Source organism: Neocloeon triangulifer, unplaced genomic scaffold (assembly GCF_031216515.1).
Source record: "Neocloeon triangulifer isolate White Clay Creek 2 clone unplaced genomic scaffold, ASM3121651v1 ptg000022l, whole genome shotgun sequence".
Classification (NCBI taxonomy): domain Eukaryota; kingdom Metazoa; phylum Arthropoda; class Insecta; order Ephemeroptera; family Baetidae; genus Neocloeon; species Neocloeon triangulifer.
The window spans coordinates 5,481,840-5,503,605 of record NW_026775562.1 but is presented as its reverse complement, the minus strand read 5'-3'; the positions used below and the strand labels follow the sequence as shown (position 1 = coordinate 5,503,605).

At 35.0% G+C, this 21,766-nt stretch overlaps 1 long non-coding RNA gene across 1 annotated transcript; it reads left to right on the top strand.

Annotated features, from left to right (window-relative positions):
* Positions 1–13,032: 13,032 nt before the first annotated feature.
* LOC132204691 (uncharacterized) lies at positions 13,033–13,780 on the top strand. Its single transcript, XR_009442544.1, has 3 exons — positions 13,033–13,188; positions 13,376–13,468; positions 13,663–13,780. It is a non-coding gene; the product is annotated as an uncharacterized LOC132204691 (long non-coding RNA).
* The last annotated feature ends 7,986 nt before the right edge of the window (positions 13,781–21,766 follow it).

Below are 21,766 nucleotides of genomic sequence, written 5' to 3'. Positions count from 1 at the left end.
AAAGATTTGAAGTGGCTTAATTATTTTCAAAATTGACGACTAAAGGCGCCACACTTAACCAAACCCAGAATAGACCACAGATATTCGCTGACAATAAATTGATTATTTGAATATAAAGTGAATTTTTATTAATTAAAATGCGTTACTCAATAAGCCAAGTTATTAAATTATATGCAGCGGGCAAGCACAACGATGCGACGAAAGATTTGAACTGGCTTAATTACTTTCAAAAGTGACGACTAAAGGCGCCACACTTAACTAAACCCAAAACGGTCCTCGTCGATAGTCGATACATCTCACCTCAACATTTAGTCCTTATTTTTGCAAATTTGAAACTTTTCAGAATGTTGGTCAGGATATTTGTAAGAAATTTTGTCAGCATTTTTGTCAGAATTTTGGTCAGTATTTGTGTCAGAATTTTGGTCAGTATTTGTGTCAGAATATTTGTCAGCATTTGTGTCAGAATATTTGTCAGAATATTGGTCAGAATTTTTGTCAGCCCGTCGGTAGAACTCACCTCGACATAAAGTCCTTGTTTTTGCAAATTTGAAACTTTTCAGAATATTGGTCAGAATATTTGTAAGAAATTTTGTCAGCATTTTTGTCAGAATTTTGGTCAGTATTTGTGTCAGAATTTTGGTCAGTATTTGTGTCAGAATATTTGTCAGCATTTGTGTCAGAATATTTGTCAGAATATTGGTCAGAATTTTTGTCAGCCCGTCGGTAGAACTCACCTCGACATAAAGTCCTTGTTTTTGCAAATTTGAAACTTTTCAGAATATTGGTCAGAATAATTGTAAGAAATTTTGTCAGCATTTTTGTCAGAATTTTGGTCAGTATTTGTGTCAGAATATTTGTCAGCATTTGTGTCAGAAGTTTTGTCAGAATATTTGTTAGAATTTTTGTCAGCCCGTCGGTAGACCTCACCTCGACATAAAGTCCTATATTATGCAAATTTGAGACTTTTAGAAATTGGTCAGAATTTATGTCAGAATTATTGTCAGAATTATTGTCAGAATATTAGTCAGCTTGTCGGTAGGTCTCACCTCCACATATAGTCCTTAAATTTGCAAAAATGAGCCTTTTCAGAATATTGGACAGAATATTTGTCACAATATTTGACCGCAGGTATTAGTTGACTAGAAATTCATTACTCTTTAACATATAGTGAATTTTTATTTTAAAATATGTTGCTCAATAAGCCAAGTTAAAAAATTATATGCAGCTTGCAAGCACAACGATGCGACGAAAGATTTGATCTGGCTAAATTATTTTACAATTTATTATTATTTATTTTATTTTCCAATTTTTAATTGAGACGTTTATCACTTATTTTCACTTTATTGTTTGGCAAATTTGAAATTCGTTTCAGCTGCCATGATTTCTTAAAATTGCAAATTTATTGTCTACAGCCCAAGGATAAAAACTTGAAGCTAAAGAAATTAGTACTTTTATCCCGTTTCAATTTGGTTAGTTAAAAATTGTTTCGTTTTTAAATTTCAATTTCAACCTGATTTAAGTTAATTTCACTTGCTGAATTAAAAACAAAACAGATATATGATGTAATACATCTCAATTGCAGCATTTTTAATTATTGAAGCATATCCTTAAAATGTTGAAAAAATGGGATATAATTTTTTGCTTTATGCCTAAAAGAAATTAATTTCAAATGCGCAGTCCCTTTTTACAGCGGCGAATAATTAATCGTGAATAATTTAGCGCTGAAATAAATTTTCGAATATGTTTCACAGAGAAAAAAACTAGCATGGTGTGGTTTTTTCTCCGGCGGCTGGCCAGATAATAAAGAAGATAATTAAAATTCTTTATGCTGCTGCGGTTTGTGTTTATTATTAGCAGAGACCTCTCGCAAACGGAAAATTACTTTTTCGCGCAGAAACGAAATTTTCCTCCGCCTACACAAAAAAAGCACACCGGAAAGTGCTCATCGAGGTGTACATGTTTGTTTTTTTTATTTTCCTACGAGGAGGAAATTTTTAATGAGGACCAACATGAAAAACATCCGAGGATAGCTTTTCCTTTTCCTCCTCATAAATAAAAATGAATTTCGAGAGTGTAGACGGAGCTTTATTTCTGTGTGTTTATATATATTTATTTTCTCCAATTTATTCGATTCTGCCTCAAGTGCATCAAGAGGGAAAGAGACGATTGAGTCTCTGCGATCAGAACCATTCAAGCACCCAAGCGACGCAATAACTTCTCCGACTCTGCGCTGATAAATCCGTCAGCCTTGTTGAATAAAATGTTTCCTGGAGAGTTAAAAAAACAAAGCTTTTGATGATTGAAATGGATAAAATTCGACAAATAATAAATTATTGTAAATATAAAAATGCTGTTTAAATTTTTACTCTTTTCGAACACAATAGTTATAAAATTATTGTTTCCGAATGTTAAAAAAAAACTTCAATTATCTTTCAAAAATGCTGAATTTTGGATAATCAATTCAGAGGAATTTCATTCCCGATGAATGAAAATGAAACAAAATTTTATTTCCCGAAAGAAGTGACTCTTAAGACTCGATTTGGCGAGAGGATGTGAGATCAATACATGTGTTGGCTCCGCTCCAAAACAATCACTTTCCCTCGAGGAAATAATTCATTTCGAGCTTTAATAAAATTAGGCAAGCGAGGGAAGAGAAGAATGGACCAGACAGACAATATAAAAAAATCCATTCATCCATCCATCAGCAGTTCCATGGTGCTGCTTTTTCCAGTCAAGATGTTTCCCTCGTTTTGACAGGCGAGTGCCTTTTAGGCGTGTGCGTCTGTCTGTGTCTGTCTCTCTTTTTTTTCTTCAGAAAAACCGAGATGACGAAAAGCGACTCTCATTCTTCTCACAAAAGCAGCTGCAAAAAATTATTATTTCGATATTTTCAAGCGACGATTTATGGCCACGGCAATTTAGGGGCGCCGCAGAGAGGGGCGAGAGTCTCGTTTCAACCCCTCTGTCGGAGGAAATCTCCGCTGCCAAAAAAAATGGAACGGGGCAATTTCGCCCGCGGGCCCACGGGAGATAAATTCATATGTGGAATGCGGCGGGGCAGATGCACCAACAACTTTTATTATTGCGTTTTTGGGCGTGCCTTCGGGCCCAGCACTGCAATAAGGCCTTAAAATTTTATATTACGGCCGACGTTTGCCGGCAAAAACGGTCTCTTAGCTTCAAAAATTCATTCTGATGATGAGCTATTTGCCCCTTTTATGTGCCTAGGGTCGAACAGAGTGAAGTTTTTCTTCATTTTCTTCAGCTTTTTTATGATTTTTCCGACCGGTAGTGGAAAAATACAACATTTCATTTTTTACTATCAGAGTAAATAGCTATTTGAATATATCAGGAGCTTAAATATTCCAGAACAATAAAACGGAATTACAATTACATAATTTTTAATTAAAGCCGTTTGTCTATGATAATAAATTAATTTTAAAATATCTCAAAAGCTTTTAACAAAAAAATGTTTATTTAATTTGAAGCTTGATTTACTGGTAAATTGTTTTATAAAACGCTGATTAATATTTTAATTTTAGACAGATTTCAAACATATTAATAATCAAAATTTCAATTATTTTATTCCTTGTTTTCCAATCAAGGAAGGATCTATTTTTAAACTCAAATTTTAGAACATTAAAAAATTCTTTAAAACATTGGAATATATTTTTACCAATAATAATAAACAAACCGGAAAAATGTTGATCCACATAAGCTAACAATTCATTTACCTTTTAAGTTTCTAAAATACAAATTTTGTACTAATAGATTCAGTCTCGGTTTATGTTTTGAATAAATGTACTTGGACCCCGGGTTAGAAAACGACTAGACCTTCGTCTTGTGAGAGAGAGAGAGTTGATAGCACTTATCGATCTTCCCCTCGGTTGAGCGAAAAGCTGGGGCGAAAGTTTCACTTTTTGCGTCGAGAGAGTCGCGAGACCTCTTTATCTACACACACGTATAAACATTACTTTGCATCGCTGGTCAGATTTATCTAGTGGAAATTTCGTTGGCCGCGTACGAACGGCGCCGCTACCCATAAAAACATTAGAAAAGTTTGCCGGCTGTAATTCCTCTGCTGAATAGAAATTAGATTCCTCCTCGTGATTTTTCCCGAGCTCTTATTAGATTCCATTTCGGCGGAGAAGCAGGAAAATCGGCGGCGCCAACGTGATCTGCTGATGTTTGAGAAATTTATTTTCCGAGCTAGGTTGACTTTTGTACGTGAAAAGAGAGAAGAAAACTTGGCGTACGGTTATTTCAGCAGACGAGAGAGACTTTGTCGTAAATTAAGTTATCGCCAGGTTGAATCTTGCTTCACGGAGCAAAAGTTGAACTCCATCTTTTAGCAACGGAAATTGCAACTCCTTCTTAAGGGTGCATGGGTGGCTACCATTCAAAGACCATTTGCCCGTTTTGCTCTAAGAAAACTCAAAATTTGCCCAGGAAAAGAAATTCTCAGAACGTTTCTGCACAATTTCATCGCAAAATTAATTTAAAGCATGGAACTATTTAATTTGAAGTAAGTTAAAGCATTTTTTTTACTCACCATTTCTTACATTTTCCCGTAAATTTTCACTTGTCTATATTTAAATTTTTTCATCCCAATTTTAAACTACAATGTCGACAATAGAAAAAGGTTTAATTATCTTTTTTTAATTTTTTTATTAATTATCTTTTTGAATAAAATTGATAAATATTTTCTTTCTTCATGGTTTTTACTCCTTTAAAAATGTAAAAAAAAAATATAAAAAAAAATAAAAAGCAAATTGATTATGATTTATTTTATTTTTTAAGTAATTTCATTTTTAATTCTCAGATTTTTATTTCACGATTCCTCCCTTTTTTGGCAGGTTTAAACATCTAGGACTATGCATGAAATTATCAAAAAATGGGGTCTGTCGCAAGATTTATTGAATGATTTTTTCATAAAAATATCTTGAAGGTAAATTTTTATCTGAATGTCCTCTGACGGTTTTCATGCCAATTAACAATTTGTTAGTTATAATTATAAATTATAAAATTCAACCAGTTTTTTTTACCCCCAGCTCTGCATGTAATGATTCAATAAATAAACCGTTAAATTTTAAAACTTGAAATAATTCTTCAGTCTGAAGCTTACAAACAGAAAGAAGAGCGTATTATAATCACCGCTTTATTTTCCATCTTAAACTTTTCGTTCAGTCGTCCACGGTCGTTTTCGCTCTGGCTGTGTTTTTCGAGGACAGCCTCATTTCCGACTCCTTTATCTTTCTCTCTCGCTGGTGAAATATGCGCGCCCTTCCTCTGCGTGCTGCCAGCGTCACCTTCGGCCCCGGCTGCACCGGCGCCGGAATATAATCTCGCACCTCTATCGCACTTTTGTTCCGACGCTCCCCAGCGCAGCTTCAGCGAAATCGAAAATGAGAAAGCGAAAAACTACAAACACGGAGAGTAAACACACCAGAGGATCGAAAAACGTGACCAAACTTCGCCCCTTTTTTTCAGTTTTGGCGAAACGGTTTGTTTGTTTGGGTAAAAAATAGTTCGCTTTGTAGAATTTCAATTCGATTCTCACAAAGATATTTTTAATTGAAGAACAAAAAATATTTCCCTTGGTTTTCAATTAAAAGTAATACAAAGTTTCACTGTAACAAAAACATAAATCAACCATTATTTTACAATAAATAACAAATTTAACGAGGACCTTTTTGTTAGATCCTATTTGTGTCTAGATTTCTGCGAAGGGGAAAAGGCGGTTGCTTTTCTGCGAACTGAATGAAAATTTCATAACTTGTCTTTCGAGAAAAAGTGTGACAAATGGTGTTCCGTCAGTCTTTTGTTCTTCCACTGATCTGATACACCGTCGTCAATATTTTATTCCGGCACTCACAATACCCGAGAGTTTGTTGAGAATCGTCGCCGATTGTGTATTGATTTTGCTACTTCAGCTCATCCTTCGTGGAAGAAAACTAAGACTTTGTATATGGAAAGAGACGATTGTGCAAGTGCGCAGAAAACAGTTTAAACTTTCATATATAGAACAAATTTATTTCTAAAACCTTTTAAACTTTGAAGAAAACCATTTCCACGGAGAAAATCTTCGTAGATTTTTACATCTATCATTAAATTTCCTACATTTTTCTTCTGATTCTTGTTAAACTTATTGTGAGAATATTATTATTGACAAAGCTAATCAATATTACGGTTGCTTTATATATCCTTCTTTGACCTTTAAAGAGCTCTCATGAATCCAACCGCTCGCAAAGAAACAATAAAGCGGTCGAGAGAGATAAATTCCCCGGGCAGGGCGGGCAGGCATTCGGAAAGATTTGGATTTTCATACCAAATGAATTCTCCTCTGCTGGGCACGGAATATTTCGGAGATAAGGGCCAAAGAAAAGGGGCGCAAACGCTGAAATAATAGAATTCTCATACACCGGCAGGTATAAATAAATATCCGTGTGCCAAACGCAGACCTCGCCCGCCGCCGGCTGGGATGAGAGCAAATAAACAAAATTCGCAGCAGAGGCACGTCCGCAGAAAGACCGAGAGCGAGGGCCCCTTTTCACGCATATCTCTCCTCTCTATGCGCGCTTGATGCCAATTTTATTATTTTCGGTGGGCAGCGCAGTCCACTTTGTCCCAGATGCCGCAGCTCTTTGCGAACCGTCGGTCGCTCTCGTCGCATAAAAATAAAAGGGCTCTATCACAAAATCTACACCGAATGCCAGCCAGATTCTCAAAAACGCGTAAAACAAAAGATCCGTACGTGTTTGGTGAAAAAAAGTGAAATGGCACGAAAAATGAATGTATTTCTGTCTAAATAGTACAGAAACAGATTGAAAATTCTCATGTATGATAATTTTCATGCACAAATTCAACGATTCAATTGTGAAAATTATTTTAAAAAGATATTTCTCAAAATCAACTTCATATCTCACTTTTATTAAAATAATTATGGAAGCCCTCAAATTTTTAATTTTAAATATTTTATTAGCGTACATGATCAACACCGTAAAAAGTTTTCTCCAAGTTTTATGTCGTTTGAGGGTCTCTCAATATCCAACAATATTATTTTTCCTCAATTTTGAAAAAAAGCGTAGTCCTACGATTCATCTGAGATACACCAACATTTTGAAAATTACGTAGTCCCACGATTCACATCAAAAACACCTTAATTTCAAAAATAAAATAGTCCCACGATTCATATCAAACACACCTAAATTTTGGCCAAAGTGGAGACCCACGATTCACCTGCTTCACACTAAACATACAAAAACATAATCCCACGATTCATGTCAAATAAACCTAAATTTTGATAAGCGTAGTCATGATGATTCACGTCAAAAACACCTTAAATTTTTAAAAATTCAATAGTCCCACGATTCACATAAAAAACACCTTAATTTAAAGATCAAATAGGCCCACGAAGACTTAAATAACCTTTTGCCAGTTCAAACTTTAAATCTTGGAATTTAATGAAAAATATAAAGAAAAAGCGGATTGAGAAAATCGATTTAGAAAATGATTACCGGCTCTCTAGAGGAGCTGTTGGAAACCCTATTTCATAGGCAATTACCGCGTGAAGAATTACGTGTGACGTTGGAGAGGCTGCCTGTTTGGGAAAGGCGCCTCGGGCGGAAAATCTCCGTTTGATTTATCGGCGGATAAATTCGCAGCAGCCGATAGATAGGCCATCTTAAGGCGCTCTCGATCTGCTCTCTCCTTTTTTTCTTTCTTACATTTTGCGTGGCTCGTCGCCATTCATCAGGCGACGAGCGAGGCGAAGACGTGACGCCGCACTTTTATTATGCATGCAGAAAAGAAAAGTTTCGACGCAGAAATTGCCGAGTCATTTTCGTCAGACGTGCCTTCAATTCCGGCGCATCGGCCCGGATGAGCATCACACTCACCAGATATGATTCAATCCGATTGACTTGTGAGGTGTGTGTGTTGACAAGGTGCGCGCCGTCAAACAACCCTTTTTTGCTCCAATCTGCTGTCAAAACTCGCCAAAATTTTGACTAAAATTTTGTTGAAATTCTGAATAGTAAATTTCTTACTTCTTATTGTTGCTTATTTGTCTCATTGGAAACGTTCTAATTTTGAAATTTTCTACCTAAAAATATCCAGGGAATAAATTTAAAATTGCAATAAAATTATTAATCAAAATTTTAATTTGAATATTTTCAATAGTGACTTTAAACAAACGTGATTTTTTTACTAAATACAAAAGTCGTGAATAATTGGATCCAACTGCTTCTGTTTCATATAAATTATCTGATGAAAATATTTATTTCAAAATCATTAATCACTTTTTTCCGAAGAAATTTGACACTCGAGTAGGTGAAAGAAATTGGGCTTGTCCTCGTTGTAAAAAATTGTTCTTTATTAAAAAACAATGCAAATAAGTTTTACAGCAACACACTGGGGATGAGAAAAAAGAATTTTTGCTCTCGGTCATGAAACTAGTGCTGCATGTCCTACAATGGAGGATGGTTTTAGTTAGTCGGAGGCGCAATCAATTCGCGGCTGACACCCCCGTCGTTCGGGGCGTGATTGGGAGCTGTCGGCGAATTATCGCCTGCCTTTGGTGTTCGGTTTGAGGCTGCAGGCGGATTAGGCAATAAAGCATGTGTGAGGGAGAGAAGTGCGGTTTTGTTGGGGCCGACCGCAGAGGCAAACACTCCGTCGGCCGGCCGGCCAGGGTGACGGGCCCGTTTGCTCGCCCAAGTGCCGCCGCCGCTGCATTTGCAGACCACTGATCTGTATCGATCCCTCGTCTGCTGCTCTCTGATATCATACACGCCTGCCTGCCACTCTGGATAGCACAGAGACCCTGTTATGCACCGCGGGAATAGTTTCGCCAATCTAATGTAATTTCACTTGAAAGGGGTTGGACCCTTTGGCGTGATGGTCCGAACGATCGTCAAAGGAGAAAAACTCACCACGGTTGATGCAAATAGGCATACCAGTTCAAATTTTGGCATTCCGCTCTAATCGTTCTAGGGTAGATAGGAAAATAATTACAAAAATTGATTTTTTTTTTTAAATTTCACCCTCTTTGAAAAATTCTTAGGTTATTTACGTTTTTCTTAAAAATCGTTGATCCGAGCACCAAAAACCACGTTTTTTAATCTTTTTATTTTAATATAAATTTAAAGAGAAAAAACCACTTCGCCATTTTCACATAATGTATGTAAAAGTTTATGAGGAATCGAATGGCTATTTCAGAATTTCAAAAATGTTTGCATTTGATGCTCAAATTCCAGTTTGAATGACACAAGGTCATCGGAAGTGACCTTGACCTTTGACCAATGATTTTGTGATCAACAGCAAAGTTGTAGAGTTTAACGAGACGAGTTCAACCATACCCGGATTTTTGTTCTCCAACCAACAGAAGCCGTGATAATTGAAGTTTTTGGTTTTTTCAAAATGTCCCGTAAAATCCGCCATTTTGAAAATATTTTGATAAAAATTTAGGGACGTTCCCTTCAAGTAATGGAGATTAAGTTGTGAATCTCTCAGATCTCTATCATCAACTTTGGGCGCGGTGTGTGAGAATGCTAAGAACTGGTCAACTATGATTTTAAATAGGAACTGAATTTGTTAGTTTTATGATTTAAATTTTTATGTTAAAAATCTTGAAGGGCTTGAAAATTGCAACCCCAATCATCAATAATTTAATTATTCTGCATAGCATTTCGTAGATAACCCGGGAAACCTTTTGATGTTTTTGTCAGCTCTGATAATTTTCCAGAATTTCATCAACTTTTTTTTAATACCAATTCTAAAGTTTTTTAAAATTCGAACTCAGGGCCTTTTATTCCTATTTCTAAAAAAGGATTTCGCCTTTTCAATATTTAAGGAGAGTCCTCTGCATATTTACGACCGCTTCCTCGTAAACGTGAACGTACATCCAATTAGCCGCGAGCGTTTTGCTCTGGCCGGTCGGACGAAATGCAATTACACTGCAGAGAGTGGAAAAGCCGCCGCTTTTTTTCCGAATGGCCCTCTCATTCCGTTCCAATGCGTCGCTTCATTGACCGTCATCCAATACTACTCTCCGCGTTCTCGTCGGACAAACGATCCTCGAGAAAGAACGAGAGAGAGTAAATTCGGGCGCGATTCTAATGGCAATTACGACTCGCTTGACTTTTTTTCGTGCGTCGTCGGACGGAGGAATCGGCGGAGCGCGACGCCAGAGGCAATTATCAAGTGGAACACGTAGCCGCTGTTTCAACGCTACTCGTAAAATCCATAAAATTCGCCATGACTGCGAATGGCTTGCTTGTTGCTGCTCCCAAACGGATATTTCCCCCGGCAAAAGGAATTACACGTCCGGCCTATTTTTCTAGCGTGCACCATTGTGATGAAAGATTACGACGCGGAGCTAATGGCCATGCGAGTATAAAACGGAAAAGGCCACGTCCTATGTGAAAGGTCCTTCCCAAAATCCACAAATGCCAACAGACTTTTCGTGTAGGTTTCTAACCTTTGAATAAAATATCTACTTTTCAGGTTTTCTATTCGAATTTAACTCTTTTGCTAGAATTGGTTTCATTTTGAAAAACATTTCCTTTTTTCTAAAACATTTTGTACGAATAAAGAACATTCTTCATAAATTAAATTGACCATATCAAGAAAATTAATATGTATTTTAATTTTTATGAATGGTTTAATTTAAAAAAAGTTTCATTTTAAGACAAAGTCTTCCAATTTAATATCATCATTGATGAATTTGGTCAATTAAAACTATTTCAAATATAATTCAAGATTATTGCTGTTTTTGGACTTGTATGAAAAATAAAGTCGAACATTTTAAATTTACAGCCCTATTTTATGGCCTTAAAAGATCTATTTTGAATATTTTTAACATATTTTTTCTTAATGCAAGTACTTTGAAATTCAAACTGGTCGTTCTTTTCACCTTATATTCAAAATTTCTAAAATTAAAAAACAGTTCAGACATATTTTTCTGAAAATTTTCATCTTATAATATTTTTTTAAATTGCATTCAGTAGTAACGTCGCAGTCCTGTATTTTTTTTTTCACTGCACTTTGATAAAAAAATTTATTTTAGATGTAATCAAAGCAATAATAACTCTCGTCATGTCTCTTTCCATTCGTTTTGATCCTTGGGGAGCATAAAATATTATTTTTTCTGTTCCAGTTCGTGGCTGTTTGAGATTCAAATGCCGTGCCCAGGCTTCTTCGGTGTGTCCATTCGATCTGTCGATGGAGGTAGGTGAGAGCCATTCCATTTATATACATACGGGATCTTTTTCTTCTTCCTTTACAGTGCAATATCGAGAGAAGGTCGTTGGTCTTGTGCAACCCACTTTTTCTCTCCACTTGCACACAAAAAGCGGCAGCGACCTCGGCCGGCATTTACGGCCAACGACAGCCAATAATAATCGTAAAAGCATCACACGAGTCGGGAGAGCAAAATTCTATCCCAAGGATTCTCTGCCGAGAGACGTAATTTACGGCTCGTCGGCAATCAAAACTGCGAAACCATGTTAAGGCTTCTTCTCTCCCCCTTTCCAATCTCCTCGCACTTATTCGTACACGTCGAAACTTTTCCATTTAACTCCGGGATTTTATTTTTGCCTCGCACCTTTTCCTTCTTTTTATGATTTATTGCCCCAGCGAATCTGAATGTCGCGGCGCTAATCAGCGGGGAATAAGAAAGAAATCCAATAACGAGGACTCGGCTGCAATTATGCGTGTTTTAACGATTTTCTCGCGACTCGCTGCGCCTTATTCATTTTTCATTCAGATCGGTCGTGGAAGAAAAAATGAATTCGCACGACTGAGTGAACGCGGCGTAGCCCTTAATGGATCTGCCAGAGCAGAGAGAAACTCGTTAGACTCTACTTTCTGCGTGGAAAAGGTCGAGTAAATTTTCTTCCTCGGAGATTACTGAAGGAGGCTCTGCTGTTGAATGTAAATTTTATGTAAATAATAACATTTTCTTTCGAAATTGAAGAAGAAAAGCAATTTTGAGTGAGATTTTTAAGTGATATTGCAAAAAAGTGTGTAAATGGTTTTGAAATGAGATTTTTCTTTTGCAAAAAAAAAATCACATAAATTGTTTTGTGACTTTTTTCAATTGCCAATGTAAATTTTTTTATAGATTAATTTTATTATTTTAAAGTTTTACTCTAAAAGTGAGTTTCATTAGTATGGACCTTATGGATCATTTTGATAACAAGAAAATTGGAGGTTACCCCATAAATTTTTGAGAAAATCGCATTTGAAGTTAACATCCCAGTCAAAAATGCCATGGTGGCCCAGTACAGGGCCGGTACTGGCAGCGAGGGCGCGCTGCTGGCTGCTGGCTGAAGTGCTGGCAATTTGAGAGCGGCCAGCAGGCAGCCACCGCGGTGGCTCTCAGAAGGAGAGAAAAAATGATTCCTGCCATATTCTAAGTTCGAACGCTGGCTAGCCCTGATTGAGCATTAATGGCATTTTCAATGGGTGCCAATATTGTTTAGCGTTACTTTTTAATATACCATAATATTAATTAAATCATTATTAAATTTTATACAATAAACTAGTTATTTAGAAGAGATTTTTACCTTTAACATTTTATTTATTTTAATTTTTTATATTTTTTATTTAAATTTTTTTAAACATATTTTTTATAATTTAATTTAATTTAAATTATTTGTTTAACTCAATTTAACTTTATAATTTATTTGCACCCTTAACAAAATATATTTTAAATTTGGACTGCGTACAATTTTATGTTTTTTTTTTTTTAATTTTCTAAATATAAGTAATTCACGCACGCAAGTTAGGTCACTAATGTCACTATGATATTCTCGTATTTATGTTCGGGATTTAAAAAAATCTAATTTCATGTAATAAGTTTGTGTTGCGTGAAATTTAAACGCGTTTAAAATCGGTTGGCAGGAAAAAGTTATACCACCCTGGCTGCGCGGTGGCTGCGTTGCGGCCAGCCATATACACTGACTTTCTAGCATGCGCATATGCGCAGAAGAGAGATTTCAGGTGATGCGCCGCTTCTCCCACAGCGGCGTCAGGGCAAACACAACAAACATGTCGGACGCCAGACCTGACCACGTTTATCAGCTCCGCATTTTTTCATAATTTAAGCCCTTAAATTGCAACACTTCTGGAAAATTTTTGTTCGCTGATGCTGGGATCAAGTTCGTTCACCGATTTACAAAAATGGTAAGTTTAAAAATGACTTAATTCTGGCATAACTTAGCGTGGCATCATTTTGACGCCAACAACAAACAGCTCTAACATTGCATTCTTGGAGGGCGTTTCTTCGCCTAAACTGCGCCTAAATTAATTTAATATTCATTCAATCTGCGTTTTTCCGATTTTTAAATTAATTTATTAATTCACATTTCAGACAAAAAATCCTAGGAGTCAAATTTTGCCGAGGAGACCCAGCAACGCGGAATACATAACCACTACTCATCCCCTCTTGGTTAAAATAAAAAAGGTAACGAATCAATTTTGATTTTCAAAATATTAAAAAAAAATCTTACACAATAAATAAGTTTACGTCCTGAAAAAATTTAATTCCACTTTTAAATTATTTTGGTGTATTAATGAATGATTTTATTAATTAATATAAAAATTGAGATTTTTAGCTATTTAATCCACAATTTTAATTATAAAATTTTACTGTTTCAGAACCTTTTGAAGAACACCTCAGACATCAGCGGTATCGACATCAGCCCAGCTTTGTAGATAATGTGCTTCATCAATTAGGTAGAATGCGATTTTATTACAAAAATAATATTTAGTTTGATCTAAAAATTTATATATAAATTATTTATATAAGATATTCAAATAAATTTGTCAAATTAAATTCATTTATATACTTGATTTTATATAGAATTTGGTGGAATGAGTTTTTTTAAACAATATGAAATATAGTAAATAAGTTTTGGTTCTATTAAGATTTAATTAATAAGTAAAATTCAATGCTTTTGTGTTTGGTTTAAAATTTCAATAATTATTGTATAATTTTTAAATAATCAATGCTCAACATAAAAAATTATTCTTGACCTCTACCTGTTATTATTGTGTAATTTATGTTTGAATAATAAAAACATGCTATTTTTCCTGAAGAGATATGTCATTTGATTTATATATATTTTTTAAATATTATCCAAATTATGAAATTAAAAAAATTAAAATTATTAACAATAAAAAAGCAAAAAGTGTGTATGGCTATTCAATTTTGAGCCATGTCGGTTGCATTATGGCTAGCCAGCGTGGTGCCATGGCTGGAGCCGGCGTCGGCCCAGTGCTGGGTCGGCCTGCAAAGTTCGGTGCGTACCATTGCTGGCTGGCCCGCGCTGGCGAGTCATGGCAGGCCGGCGCTGGCCCCCCATCCAGCCAGCATGGCATTTTTGGCTGGCATGGCTCGCTTATGTAAAATTTTCACAAAAATCGTTTAACTGTAATTGAAGTACATGAAAATAAGTTTGCCAAAAGTTTGTAACCGACCATCGTGTTCCTTAGTAACCGGGCTACAGATTTGGCACAAGAAAATTGGGGGTCACAGCGTAAATTTTTGAGAAAAGTTTAATTGAGGGTAAAAAAACGTGGATTTTTGCATTTTACTCGTTTCCGAGAAAGATGTGCTAATTTTTAAGCGCTTGGAATTTTTTTTTTATATTATTGTTATAAATTCTAGAATGCGAACATCCAATTGAATTTGAGCACTCGGAAAGAGAGTGATAAAATTTTTAATTTGCTGCATATTAGTTAAATGGTCAGAAATGAAAAAAAGACGTGCTACGCCGTTTATGGGCAATAAACCAACTTCTCTGGCTTTTAATGGACCTGTTTCGGCGCGTCGACTGAAATTTCAGAGTAAAGAGTCACATTCTGCGGCACTCGAGAGTCACTCCGTTTTGTTTTAATTAAAAATTTCAGCCAGACATATACAGACGGGTGGAGTCGATTTTTTATTTTTATTTTTTGCTCCGATGCACGTTCTGACAGAGTTTTGGCATTCACTCACGAATGGGCTTGACTGCTTTTTATATTTCCAGAGTTTCATTTATTTAATTAAAAGACCGCAAAGCACCAGCTGCGCACTCTGGCCGGAAAAAAGCAGCTTTTTCAAATGAATTTCGGCGTAAAGAGTGCACACGTAGAGGTGCCTGATTCGGAAATCGGTCTCACTAATGAACTGCTCCGTTATGGTGGGAAAAATATTTCATGAAAGGGTCTTTTCACGAGAAAAACGCAAAAAAAATTTCTAAAGCTGATACATTTTTAATTGAAAAATACAGGTTTCTGGAATAAATTTAGCGAGTCTCTGAAGCAAAATATTTTGGTAGAGAGTGATTTCTTTTTTAATGTGCCATTTTTGTAAACTTTTTATGGAGGTTAATTGTTTTTCAAGCGATATTATTAAGAATAAAAACATGGGATTTACGATTTATTAAGAAGATAGAAAAAAATGGAAATAATTAACTAATTAATTTTTAAATCGATTGCGAAGTAGCTCCAATTAATATCCAAAACTTTTGAATTTTGAATCCAAATTTTTATATTGCGACCAAAATTAAGTAATAAATAGTGATTTTTTAAATTGAAATTCAAAAGTTTTGTAATCGATACAATTTAAAAAAATATTTGACCACAAATTTAAATTTTAATAGAAGATAAGATTTTGATGTGTATTTTTGTATTGCTGCCTTTTTTGGCTACACGAAATTTGGAATTTGGATGGCCAGCTCGGTGCGAACGTTCTGGTCGTTCTGGCAAATAAATATAATTTGCTTTTGCTAATCGTGCGACGTGCGACAGCTCTCTGCTTCGTTTAATTGCATTGCAGAGAGCAACAAGCCATGTATAAATCAGCACATCAGCAGTGGCGTGGCCGCAAGCTGTCAAAACGGAGGCCATTCATCTCGTGTCGAGTACGCGTTTATTGCCAACGTCCAGCGTAGCACAACAATGACCGCGGGGGGCGGCATTATTGGCTGTTTAGACGCAGCGGGAGCCCCCAGATCGATACAACTCCATAGAAAACGTTTTGAAGAGGCCTTTGATCGGTTAAAAATAAAGTCTAACATATTATTCCTCTAAAAAAGTTTATTCAGATTTATTGTAATCTTTTAATGATTTTAAGTAGAAAAAAAACTGTCAATGTGATTTTTAACAATGTGGTTACAAAAGAGTTAAAATCACGAAATTGTAAGCTGAAAAATTAAATGTAAAAATTGACCAATACATTTGAAGAAAAACGAAAATTTATCAAAAAAATTTCTATCTGTAATATTCTGTGATTATTTAAAATTTCGATTTCGTAAAATCTTGAAAATTATTAGCACAAGGCGCCAAAAATTCATGACGACAAATTAAAATGTCAGAAAACAACACATAGCAATCAAAATTAGGTCATTTCCAAATGCTAATTAGCATATTTGTATCCGTACCATTTAAAAATATAACACAAAAAGCAAAATGAAATTACTAAAATTTTCAATTTCTATTTGCAAATTTTAATTTTGCGCAAAATTAAAAATTTTTCCATTCTCTTGAAAGAAGCAAAAATCAGGTTTCTCAAAAGTAATAAATGGAAAAATAAAAAATTATTTTAGCAGTTTAAACTAGAGAAAAATCGTCACAAATTACGCAATTCATCAATTATCTGGACTCAAATTTTTACAAAATTGTGCAGATTCAGGAGATTTCGGGGAAATATATTATTGCTCTTTTGCTGAATTATTCAACCTTTGATCGTAAATATGCCTGGCTGCCGGACCCGCGCGGTTTAATTCACACATTTGCCCCAGTTAATTGGCGGCAAACAGGCTGTGTTTGCTTTTAATCTGTCAGAATATCGCAGCGCACACGGGTTACAATGTGTTTATTGGTACGGCCTAGCTGCCAGTTAAACAAACATCGCCAATTATGGAGAGCGAACCTGGCAGCTCCCCAAGCTCATTTCCGAAACACCATTCAAAATTCAACAAGCTCCGACCGAAAAATAATGAAATTTGTTGCTACAGGTTAATATTTTGAAAAGCGAATTTTGTTGCAAATATCATTGGCAAATGATAGAAATCAAGGAGTCGGTTTGCTGAAGCAATAATTTAATCTTTTTTGAACTACCATTCTTGAAAATAATCGAATTATTATTGAATATTTATATTTCAATAAAATTTTCTCAACAAAAGCAGCCCATAAAAAAATCTCTCTTGAATAATCGATATAATTTGAGAGGAGTTTAAAAATAAAAATCAAGCAATTATTAATTTTTAATTAAATTACGGTTTTAAATAAATCCAAAATTTTTTGCTATGAAATTGGTAGAAAAAGTGCATAATTTCGGACCTTTATTAAAAAAAAAATCAAAATCCATTATTTTACACCAACAAATCTCAATTGGAAACAAACTTGAATCTTCTTCTGAGGTCGTGTTTGGAATTGGAAGTAAATTTCACCGTAATTTTCCTACTTCTTTCTGTATACATGGGCACGTAGGTGGCGCACCGACCGAAACCCATGAGAAGGTCAGATGAAGTGAGCTGAATATCCAAACATTGCGTGTGCGAGAGCGCAAAAAAGAAGGATAAAATCCAAAGACCGGCGCCGCCGCAGCTACTTTTCAATCATTTTTATTGTGTTGACTCTCGAGAGTGCCCTTTGCGTCGTCGGCCTCAAACAACAGTTTTCGCCATTACTTCATCGCCGAGAGATTAAAGAGCAGAGACGCATGCAAATACCGAGGGCAAATATTTGCAATGGAAATCGGACTAAATCCGATCAGAGCCGACGCACGAACGCTGATTTGATTTGCTAATAATTTTAATACCAACAAAACAAGCGACTCTGATAAGCTGCACGAAACTTTTTCCGTATTTATTTCAAATTATTCAAAATCTAACAGATAATTTTATCCAAAAATTTGAAAATGCTTGAAAAATTTGTAATTTATTTTTGTAACAAAGATATAAGAAGAGCATTACTGGATCCTGCTGTTTTTAAGCTGATATTTTTCTCAAAATTTGCATAAATTTACAAATTCATTAAATTTTATTAATGAGGCCGAAATATTTAGATTATTTTAAAATCCATTAATTCATATTGATATTCGCATATAATTGATTTTGGAAATATTGTAATTTATTTCTATTAACATCTGTTAACATCTAAATCTCTTTGGCAGTATAGTCTCTTTTTTTATAAAATAAATCATGGTTTGTGGAAATTAAAGGTCGATTTCAAATTTAAACCCTGCTTCAAATATTTTTAAAAAAACTTTATTTACGCTTGTCTAGTTCAAGATTGTTGCCATCTCTTAAAAAATTTGAAATATTTTGTGCATTTTTTTTTTTTTTTATAAAAAGTAATTATTTTCCTGTATAGAATTTCCAACTCTTTGAAATTTTGGCTCTCGGCTCGTTTTTCCAGGCGACCTGCTCGGGGCCGCGTCAAATGAACTCTCAAGCGGCGGCGCAATGCAAATTATGCCACAGGGCTTTCTCTCTATTGATATGTATATTAGGCGCGCCAAAGGGGTTTGCTGCGCGTACAAAAGCGGCTTTGCCTTCTCTTTAGTTATATGTATAGCGAGCAACTTATTATTCAGACGATAAATTTGCTGTTTGCCTCCATGAACACGGTGAATAAGATGTTAACGATGACTTAAATATTTCGCGGGAAAGCCCCGAATTTATTTAGTTCGGTAATTCCTTTCAAATGTACTTGGTTTAACTTTGATAAAGGAGTGGAAAATTAATTAACATAATATGAAACCGAAAATCCAATTTAAAGAAGATTCGCAGCTGAAAATGTTTCCAATCTATGATTATTGTAAATAATAAATAATTCAAAGATTATTTAAATTATTTTTAAGCCTTCGTCATTATTATTCCAGAATTTTTTAAAACAACTTTTTTATGATTATATGAGATTTGTTAAAAAAAATTCAATAGGTTTCAATTTGAGTGCACAAAAAAATTGAAAAATATTAAAGATTGAAAAGAAATTGAACTTAAAAATTTTTAATATTGCTACCGTACTTTACAATTGTTTACATACATTTTTATAATTTTTATCTGATGGTCAATTAGCAAGGAATTTTTAATTTAAAAAACGTTTCAATAAGTTTTATTTCTTCTTATTTTTTCTTTTGACGCAAGAGCAATTGCCGTCATCCTTTGCCGTTTCCCACGCGCGTACATCGTTTGATTATTTCAACAGCTAATTGCACTTTGGCCGGAGCTTCTCTCGTCGCTCGAACTTGAAGTAGGTCGTAAATAAACACGCGGCCCAATGCAACGCTCGCTCTCGCACGCACAGCAGCCGTACACGTCTCGCTCGTTTTCTCTTCTGCTGGAGATTTCAATTATTCAACGGGCGTATTTATTCAGCGCCAGACGACGGAGAAGCACCCGCAGCTAATTAGCGATGTAGCGAAAACAAAACACGCCGCCGCTTCGCCTCCGGCTCCGAAACTCCCTCTCAGTCGAAATTCAAACTTAAAGAGTGAAATTTCCAGCGTCGTCGTATTTGACATTATATATTCCTTTTCTTGATTAATAAAGGGTCGCTTTCAATTGTTTGTTATGTTCAAACAAAGCAACCTAACCGGAAATCCAAAAATAAACATACAAAGGATCTAATGGAAGAAAAATGAAGATGAAGAACTTAAAACACTTAAAATAGTGGATATTTTTTTAATTTAACCTTGTATTTTTATCCAATTTATCTCCTTTTTCAATTAATTATTTTAGCAAGGAGGAACAAAAATTCTGTTGCTAGTAAATTTTAGCGTCAATTTTTTCTGGAGTGTAAAATTTGAATTCATTCGTCTCTCAATTTTTGATTTAATTTAGTTTTCATAAATAAATGAATTAGTTTTTAGGCAGTTTTATTTCGTTATTATAAAATATTTATTATTATTATTTAATTTTTGGAAAACGATTTATTTATTTAAAATAATGAACTCCTGTGATATTTGTAGGTGGATTTTAGCAAATCTCAAATTTACACGTCAATCCAGAGAGGATCAAATGCAAAATTTAAATTTTAGTCCTAAAAGCGCTGCTAAAAACTTTCATTTTAACTCGAAGGCTTCAAAACTTTCGGTGCAAACACGTGTACGCGAAACTTTGATCAAACATTTCGTGGCGCATTAAAAATTCTCTTTCACAACGACGAATTAATGCGAAAAGCGGCACGTCATTTGCATATTTTTTCTTCCACCGTCACGCATTTTGATGCTCGTCTTTTTTTAATTAACAAAGTTGCCCGGAAGAGCCTCTCTCGAATTGAAATTCCGGTTGGAGAAGAAGAAGAAGAGGCGCTGTGCACGCAGAGCGTCTCTAATTTGAATTATGAGACTCGGTAATGGAAATAAACGTCTGGCGCCGTGTCTCGCGTGTATCTTTTAAATTGAGACTTATGAACTCGCACACACACCACCCACAGCTGCCGCAATTTGTTTTTTGGGCCACAGGCAAAGAAAAGTGGAGTGGGAATTAGGCAAATTGTGACGTGACGCTAATTTCGTAATCATTTTCAGACGCATTCACGCAAGGGTGTAATTATACAGATGGGAAAGCGTAATTATATTGCAAATGAGACGCTCCATTAGCTGAATTAGCGCCGGTTTTAATTTTTTTCCCTTCGCAAAATGCTCCATTTAGATGGATTAAATGGTTATTATTGTAAAAGGGTAATTAACTTTACTTTACTAAAAATTTAAATATAATTTCAGGATTTGAATATTTGGAGTGGATTTTGAGAAAAAAATTTATAAGTTAAAAGAATGAAACTTAATAGCTTATTGTAAATTTTGATTTCATAATCAAAAGTAAATTACAGGTGTTAGTTTTAATATTTCCAATCAGGAAAACTAATTAAATTTTTAAAACTGCAGTGTTCCTAATTATTCTCGGTTTTTTTTTCTCTAAATTTTCTACTAGGAAAAAAACATTCATATTTTGATCCGGATCAGAATGTTACTCCATTATTTAATTTGAATATCTCGCAATAATTTTGTTAGTTCCAATTTCAAGCCAAAGTTTTAACATCGGCTTTAAAAGTTCCAGCGAGTGAATTTCGCTTTATTGCAGCGCCCTGCTCTCCCCAGCTCTCGGTTGGGTCGACCGACGTGCTTTTGCATTGTGCTCGAGCGTGTATTTTCGGCAGGGAGCTTTTTGTCCTCGAAACTTTTCAAGAGCAAAGGTAAGGGGGCTGCCGGGAGCTTTTTATTCGCTGCACCCGCCGATTTTATTAATTTTCTCCCTTCCCTGCGGCCCGAGTTATTGAATGAAAAGAATAAGAAGAAGAAAGTTGGAGCCAAAACTCCAACAATGACACTCGAAAAAGCGATATCAACCTCCGGCGGATTTCCTCGGCTTGATTACCTTCGCGAAAGCTCTTGAATGTAATAACTTTTGCGACGGGTTGGGAGAAAATAATGTTTCGTGTTGCTCGCGAGACGAGAAAAGTATCAATTTCCGACGAATTGCAAAGACTTCCTTCGAAAACAAGAAAGATGAGAAAAAATGAAAGTGATCAATTTCAAAAGAAGTTTTTTTAATAATATCCCCAAAAATTTAATAAATTTGATATAATTCTAGGATACGGTGAAAAAAATTTCATTTTACATCATTTTCCTTTTAAATCTGATTTTTTTGTTTAAAATTTAATTATATTTTACATTAAATTTTTATATTTTTTTTGTGTTTGATTTTATTTATCTCTATTATTTTTTTAAAACATTTCCGCTCCAAACTTTGGATTCGTTTTTCTTTGC